Here is an 8,874-nt window from a genome sequence, read left to right on the forward strand (position 1 = left end):
TGACTAGTATACTTCCTGGGTGCCTCCAAGGTGAGGTGTTTTGACTTTGAATCTGGACCTTGATAAACAAAATGGATGGATTTTTACTTCCAAGCTAGAGTGCTAAGCAGTACACACTGTAAAACCTAATAAGTTCACAGAACTCAAAAATTGTTGTGTAACAGATTACACAACAATTTTTTAGTGATGTTTTTAAAAGTTTTAAGTTTAACTAAAATAAAAATTATAGTTGCAGTTGCCTTAAATTACCTCAATGTTAACTCATAAATGTTGATATTCCTCAACTTATAATTAGGGAGTAATAAACTCAAAATGTTCAATATTTTTCAACTTAATTAAGGTGGGAAATACACTTAAAATATTTTACATATTGCAACTCATACGATGTGGGAAATAAACTCAAACTTTTTCATATTTTCTAACTTATAATATGGGAAATAACACTTAATCTTCAATATTTTTAAAATACTGTGGGAAATACACTTACAAATAATTCTAAACTGTTTGCCCAGTAAATTATAATCAGCTAAAAGTGTTAGAAAACATGAAAGTAACAACACTAACAATTTAACAACTTTTTATTAAACACAATGTGCTTTTAAAAAGGCACAAACAACAGAGCTCACTCATAAAAAAGTGCTTCATAAATAAAACAAGAGAAAAAGACTCCAAGGGTCTCCATCTCAATTCTAAAATTCAATAACATTTTCAGTATTAACAGCAATTGCAGCTATTAGAACATTGAGGCATTTAACACTTACTGTACCTTGACAGCTGCAGCTCACTTTCTTTTTTAAAAATACATTAAAAAAAAAAAAAAAAAAACAGTACTGGTTTCCACTGCTGTACTTATAGGGAACAAACATCAAGGCAGTGCATTTACGTATTAGGCAACAGAACATTAAACATGAATAGTGAACTGAACAGTCATTCATCTTAAATGTGAGGTAGAAGAGGCAAATGATTAGGAAAAACAAACAAACAAAAAAGCTTCCTCAATACTCAGCTCAACAAGTAGTCCATTGTGAGTGATTCACTCATTGAACAAATCATTCTTCAGCATCAGTAGACGCCCTTTCAGTGGTTTGTTGTCCTCAAGGCACATCACAACCTTCTGGATAAATGTGAATGTAAGCTCAAGTTTCTTTGGGTATTGTAGGTCTAGTGCATAGATGTACCCAAAGAGCAGGAGAAATGACTCAGCCAGATTTGTGGGACCATTCACAAGTATTTCATCCTCAACGACGATGCAGATGCTTTCGGGACTGAAGAGGGCCGAATCAGTAGTGTCATCCGTGACAACTGTCAGCAGAGCCACAGGAGTGTCAGTGAGGTCTGGACCATCTGCTGACTGCAAAACAAAAATAATACAAGAACGAGTTCAGCCCCACAAGGACACAAATCATGCTATTGATTAGAGGTGTGAATCTTCATAAGTCACACGTTTCTTTTAGGATTATAATTAGGGCTGGGTATCGTCACTGATTTCTAGAATCGATTCAATTCCGATTCACAAGGTCCCGAATCGCTTCGATCCACGATTCGATTTAATTCTGGGAAATTTTGACAGTCAGAAATATAATTCAGATCAGTACATTTACATATTTTTGTATCAATAAAAAGGAAGCTGACACACGCAAGACTTTATCAAAGGTGTGAGCGTCACAGCAGATGCCTTTGTGTCAAAGTAGCTGAGAATAAAACACAGAAAAACATGAAGGTGATTTTCCTGGCCTGGGATTTTATAAAAATATTCTGCAGTACATCAAAAACGAAAGAAAACCATTAATCAACATATGAACATTACCTCTGACGTTACAGCGGTTTTATTAGAGACACGGCTAAGCGTTTTGCATTTTGAATAATTTTAAAAAGTTTAAATTTGTTCAGTATTGAACAGCAGAAATGAGGTTTTCTTTTCGGAAGAATGTAAAAGGGAAAAAAACAGCGGCCGACAGCGCTGTAAGCAACAGTAGACTTGTGCGTAACAAGCAAGCGAATAATGAAGAAAGGGAAACTGTTCTTGAAGTACAGAGAGAGAGAGAGAGAGAGAGAGAGAGAGAGAGAGAGAGAGAGAGAGAGAGAGAGAGAGAGAGAGATGGAAGCAAAACAGTAAAAGTCAGAGTGAATTCATGATGTTTATAATATTGTTGGAGAGAGATCAAACTAACAGCTTTAGAATCAGCGCATAAAGGGCGTGAACACAAAGCGCGGACCCGCCGACAGATCAGAATCAGCGAGCTGTCGGCTTTCAGCCCCGACTGTGAGAAAGGCGACATCTAACTGATTCTGATCCGCGGGTCGCGCTGTGTGTTTACGTCTATGTGCAGAATCCGTGTACCTGCTCTCATTTACTGTCTTAACTGTTTGGTGGTTCTTGAAATTTTGTGAGATGTCACCTGAGATTCTGGCATTTCGGGCAAAATAAATTTATATTAAAAAATCGATTCAGGATTTTTTTTTTTTTTTTTTAACTCTTTATTTTGTACTTTTTCCTTTGTATTACATACGGACAAGACAATAATAATAATAACACAACAACAAATACACAAAAAAAAAAAAAAAAAAAAAAAAAAAAAAAAAAAAACCACGAGAGGTCCCGCCCTATAAGGCTGACTGAGACTTATAAATTATCCATTTTGTCCACTGTTTTCGGTGTTTGTCAGATTTCAGTCTCAGAGTGTAAGTCATTTTTTCCATTGTATATATGTCCTCGATTACGTCCATCCAGTCTTCCAGTTTTAAAGGATCGCTTTTCAGCCAATTTTTTGTTATCACCTTTTTGCTTGACAACAACATAATCTTAAACAAATACCAGTCCTCCTTTTTTACATTTTCCCATATTCCAAAATACATTACTCGTGCCTCACACAGTACTTCATACCCCAGCACCTTCGTCATTGTTGCCGCGATTCTTTCCCAATATGATTTAATATATTTACACTTCCAAAACACATGTGAGTGATTGGCGTTCCAGTCTCCACATAATCTCCAGCATTGTTGGGGTGTTTTCAACTGCTTGCTTTTGATATACGGAGTAATAAAAAACCTAATCACATTTTTCCAGCCATATTCTCTCCATCGTCTAGAGCTAGTGGAGTTATGCTGTGTGAGACATAAGGATCGCCAATCATCCTCTGACAACTCAATTTGTAGTTCCGATTCCCACTTTTGTTTAATATATAATGTTTCATTCCTATTCGAATTTTGTAGGCCATCATATAATTTCGACAGAATTCCTGATGGAAGATTTTTATATGCACCTGTTATTGTTCCTATTATACGATTTCTTTCTCTCGAGAGCTTCTTTCTAATTTCTGTATTGTAAAAGTGTCTTAATTGAAAGTACCTAAATAAATCTGATTTATCCAATCCGAATTGTTTCTGTAGATTCTCAAAAGATTTAAATGTTGTCCCATCTATTAATGTACACATTGCTGTAATTCCTTTATTGACCCATCTTAAAAATGTGCTATCCCATTGTCCACTTTGGAATTTTCGAGAGTATGCAGGCCAAATCAGCAATTTACAATCTTCTGTAATTCTATATTTCTTCATTATTGTCCACCAGAGTTTAATAGTAAATTCAGTGATGAGATTTTTGTTCGTGGGCTGGGTAGTTTCTTCTCCCAATCTTGCTAGTGGATGACATGATAGGCAATAATTTAACTCTATATGCTTCCATTTTGAAGTATATTCTGATGAACACCAGTAAACAGTATATCTCAGCTGGGCTGCATAGAAATATTCCTTGAGATTCGGGAGGGCAAGTCCTCCTTTTTCTTTTCCTGATTGAAGTATTTTAAATCTTATTCTTGGCTTTGTCCCTTTCCAAATAAATCTACTAACTAATTTATCCCATTTACCAAACTGTGCATCTGTTATTTGGACTGGTAATGAGGTGAATAGGTACAATAACCGGGGAAGCACATTCATTTTTATTACCTCTATTCTTGAGCTAAGGTCCTTGACAAGCGGAGCCCATTTAATCAGATCTTTTTGGATTGTGTTACTAAACTTCACATAGTTTGCCTCGTATAAAGTACTTGTATCACTAGTTAAATAGACACCTAAGTATTTGATCTTATTTGAATCCCATTTTAGTTTAAGTTCATTTTGTAATAATTCTTTGGGGAAATAATTCAGACAGAGTACTTGAGTCTTTACGATGTTTAGTTTATATCCTGCGTTTTTACCAAAATATTTTAATGCTTTAAACAGCCAAGGAAGGGTCGTATCAGGATCCTGTAGATATATAATTATATCATCTGCAAAAAGACCTATTCGTTGTTCAAGTTTGGAAACAAAAACCCCTTTTAAGTCTGTACTTTGCCGTATATACTGAGCCAAGGGCTCAATATACAAAGCAAAAAGAGCTGGACTCAAGCAGCAACCTTGCCTAGTTCCTCTAAAGAGCTCAAAGCTGTCTGTCAAGTCCCCATTTATTTTAACTCTAGCCATTGGCCTATGATACAGGGATTGTATACACTTAATGAAGATACTGTCAAAGCCCATTCTCTTCAAAACAGCAAAAAGAAATATCCAAGAGACTCTGTCAAAAGCCTTTTCAGCATCTAAACTCACTAAGGCTGTTGGGATTTTTTCTCTATTAACTTCATTAATTATATGCAATGTGCGTCGTATATTGTCTTGTGTCTGTCGCCCCTTAATGAACCCTGTCTGGTCTTCATCCACCAGATCAGGAAGGAACAGCTCTAGGCGTCTTGTGATTATAGATGTAAATAGTTTATAATCAACATTTAAGATGGAGATTGGGCGATAAGAATCACAGTTTTCCTTGTTTTTACCTTCTTTCGGTAAGACTGTGATGATGGCCTCTTTCCAGGAAGGTGGAATTTTAGCGTGTTTTATTGTCCAATTAAAAGAATCTATCAAAATAGGGGCCAAAACCTCTTTGAAAGTCTTATACCACTCATTGGGGTACCCATCACTCCCTGGACTTTTATTCGTCTTCAATCTCCTTATTGCCTTATCCAGTTCTTCCTTTGTAATTGGTTTAGTTAATAGTTCATTTTGAGTTGTCCCTATTGAAGGGAGGTCTAACTGATCCAAAAACTCTACAATTTCTGGTCCATTTTTCTGATCCGGTTGACTATACAATGTTTTATAATATTCTTGAAAGGTGTTTTTTATCTGTGTTGGTTCATATAGTAGTTCCTTGGTATTTGGATCTCTAATCTTGTTGACTGCATTAGTTATTTGCATTAATTTTAACCGTTTAGCCAATACTTTAGTTGCTTTGGAGCCAGACTCATAGAATGTTTGTTTTGTGAATCTCAGTTTCTTTTCTATTTCCTCCATAGTCAAATCACTTAGTTGTTTTCTTACGTTTTTGATTTTTTCGGCCAAATCAGGACTCAAATCTGTATGCTTTTTTTTTTCCAAATCCCTTAATTGTTGTTCTAATTTGGACTGTGTAAGCTTCTTCATTTTTTTGAGGTAGCTGGTCCTTGATATCAAATACCCCCGAGTTACTACTTTCACAGTATCCCAAATTATTGTTGGGTCTATCTGATCATCCTTATTGTGGGCAATACAGGTTTGTATTTCTTTTTTGATCTCTTTTACCTCAGATTCATTATTGAGAATACCAATGTTCAATTTCCATAAAAATCGATTCAGGATTTTAATGAATCGATTTTACGTTTGCTTAGGCTGCTGCCCCCGCGACCCGGCTCCGGATAAAGCGGATGAAGATGGATGGATGGATTTTACGTTATCCAAGCCAGAATCGATTTTAATCGATGAATCGATTATAAAAACCCACCCCTAATTATAATGTCAACGATTTAATTTGATATTGCATTATCATGATGCATTACAATAATCTTAATTTGGGTTTGGTTTCAAAACATATGTTTAAATAAGTGTTTTCAATAATAAATATATGCCAAGATATTTGTTTTTGTTATTTATCAAACATTTCTCTGACCACAACATGGCACCTCCAAAAAAATAGAACACTTGAGTTTTAAAAAGGGAGATAGATTATTATACAAAAAAAATCTGCAGATAAAAACTTTCAACTATTTTCATGTTTTCTGGTTTATGCGTAACAATCTTCTTGCAATCTTATTCAACAATAGTTGATATATGGGAGAAAACAAGTCAGATGAGGACTGTGTTGAACCTCCTTCCTGATATACACCCTGGTTCTCCTTGAGTTCTGAGCGATGTCATATGTTCGACTGAACAGCTAGGCAAAGGGGTTGATGCTGAGGCCAGTACACTTACATCACAAGTCCTGAATAACGTGGAGGCATCTTCACGCAGGTACACAGGAAGTGCAAGAAGGACGAGGGCCCGTCTTGTATTTACATCATGCTTGTTCCTAGATGAATATACAATATCTATTAGAATAGTATTTACACAAATGCAGAGTAAAAACAAAGTGTTGGATAGCCATGTTCTGATTGTCATTGTTATAGATCAGGGGTGTCCAAACTTTTTGTGTAACGGGCTAAACCTGTCAATCTTGAAGGGTAACCCAAAAAAATCTAAAAATTTTGAATAATTCAGGGCAAAATTCTCTAGTTTCTTTGTATTTATTTTTTATTTAAATTAGGACACAAATTATATAACTCACCCACTGACAACTGGTGAAATGTTGATTCTCTGTAGCGCTCCTTGCAGTCTCATATCTGTAAACAATATGTGCACAAAGACGACTTATTAATGTTCAAAAACATTTTTTGCACAGCACACACACACAAGTAGTCAGCTGATCTCATCTGATGCAGATCTGCTCCTTGATCAAGTGACATTTGTCCAGATTTTTGGCACGAGTGACGTCGAATCAGCACAGCAGCTGGATGGCCCGATTTACATACCCAGCGCAGCTGATACTCACCACAATAATTTACTAAGATTATATGCACTCCTGTTAAGTCCAGTTCAGTCTGTTAATGTTAACCGTTTCAAACTAATGTTAATAGGTGTGTTGCTAAGCTTAATAACTTAAATAACAAACTTGAAATTTACCCGTCCTATTTTCCCTTTTATTGTTTTTTCTCTGTGCTGTAAATCTTCTATCTAAGAAGAAATCTGAGGCTCCTGTTCTGAAAATAAGCTACCAAAGCTTTTTCTGAATGAATCAATAAAGATCCATTTATGGAAAGCTGTGATGAAGGCAGTTTTGTCTTTAATTATATTCAACAATATAACATATTCGACCACTTTTAAGTGATTTTGTGATCTTTAATACACTAAAGTTAAGGTTATTTACCCAATTTCTAGTAAGTGGTCCTCAGTGAAAAAAGTTTGGACACCCCAGCCTTACAGGTTAGGGAGTATTTGTGATCCGCACAGTCTGCATCAATGATTTTTTCTTAGCCTGGGAGCAGAACGCGGCTCTTTATTTTCATTTCATTTCATTTATCTATCAAAGATCGATAGGGTCTGGCTTAAAGGTGTCAAGGAGGCGCCTCAGTCTGGCTGGCTGAGCCTTGTCGAATTAGCGCGAACAATTTAGCTGAACTTCTTTCGTAGCACCGAGTTCGACCAGTGTATAATGTTAGGCTGAATCAGGCGATGCGTTTTTCCGCAAGCCTTGACTTGTAGAGCTCGCTTAGTGGAATACCCCTCTAAACTGTTAAAAGGATTTCGAGATTATCTCACAACCACACATTTGAGACTACGAAAAAATACAAACATGTGTCTAATTACCATCATGATAACACACTCATGTTGTTTATTATTGTTCGCTTCATGCTAGCGCGCACACACACACACACACACACACACACAGCTCAACAGCGTAAACTACTGACTGTGTAACACGGACACTTATTGAAATAAGTATACTCACAATACGCACGTGCATTACCGGCGAATACGACAACCGGTAGAAACGGACAGTGGAAAGTTTTAGTAGAAAGTTCAAATGCATGGAGGTAGAACTGCCACCGTCAACTTCCCGGGCAAGAATACAATGCATTATGGGAAATGTTGTCCCCCACGGAAAACCGCCAAAACGTTACACCATTCTAATTTGAAATAACATTACGTATTTGTCACATTCGAAAATTTCTAAAATTACAATTACTTGGATTCGAATTCATTTATAACAAACATTCACTGTGCACAAAGTACGAATATATTTCCAGTAAAAAATAAAAAAAAGAATGTTTATCGAAATTAAATTTAAACAAAACAAAAACACGTTAGACTTACCAAATTTATGGCAGTTGATGAAAAGAAATAAGGTGGTGGTCGTGGTGGGTTGAAGTTGGGGACTCTTAATCCACACGTCTGGCCAAATCTTCCCCGCATCAAGGTAAATTCAAGATGGCTGACTCAGCTTTCCTGAAGGAGCGACAAGACTCCACCCACCAGAACGTCACTAATATATGCTTCTTAAACTTTTTGAGCGTTCCAAACAAATTAGCTAAAAGATATTGAGCCCTATTCAATTAAAGCTGCATAAAAGCCAACAGAGCTCAATACTTTATAGTTTGCTTAACTACAAAACGACATTTGAGTGTTATGAGCTTATTAGTTATGAGCTAGGACAACTGTTAGGGATTACAGTGCATGGAAATAACCATTGTCTATGTTAATTAAATGGGACAGTCTTGTTAAAGTCATAAGAAAGGGGTAGGTAGTAACTGGACTGTTAAAACAAGCTGTTCTCAAGATTTTATCGGACACTTTTGGAAATTATAAAACAAGACCAGATGTTTTGCCACCACTGGTTGATCATTTTAATTAGATCAAAGTGGCAGACTGAACTGTCAACAGGCTTACACCCCCATTCATAGAGCAATCTGCTAGCAAGGCTAAAAATATACAGCTCATACACCTTTCAACAGCAACCTCATTACGTGTGACCTTAAGAGTTGATGAAGATTGTCT

At 36.2% G+C, this 8,874-nt stretch overlaps 1 long non-coding RNA gene across 2 annotated transcripts; it reads right to left on the bottom strand.

Annotated features, from left to right (window-relative positions):
* Positions 1-414: 414 nt before the first annotated feature.
* LOC308391994 lies at positions 415-8,514 on the bottom strand. 2 transcript variants are annotated; one of them, XR_013970736.1, is made up of 4 exons: positions 8,194-8,514; positions 6,608-6,662; positions 6,256-6,352; positions 415-1,351 (listed from the first exon to the last, which is right to left on the bottom strand). It is a non-coding gene; the product is annotated as an uncharacterized lncRNA (long non-coding RNA). The 2 variants fall into 2 exon arrangements; XR_013970737.1 differs by lacking the exon at positions 8,194-8,514 and adding an exon at positions 7,829-8,176 and having other exon boundaries at positions 417-1,351.
* Positions 8,515-8,874: the final 360 nt, after the last annotated feature.

The sequence above is a fragment of the Rhamphochromis sp. 'chilingali' genome (genome assembly GCF_963969265.1).
Source record: "Rhamphochromis sp. 'chilingali' genome assembly, chromosome: 2".
Taxonomy (NCBI): domain Eukaryota; kingdom Metazoa; phylum Chordata; class Actinopteri; order Cichliformes; family Cichlidae; genus Rhamphochromis; species Rhamphochromis sp. 'chilingali'.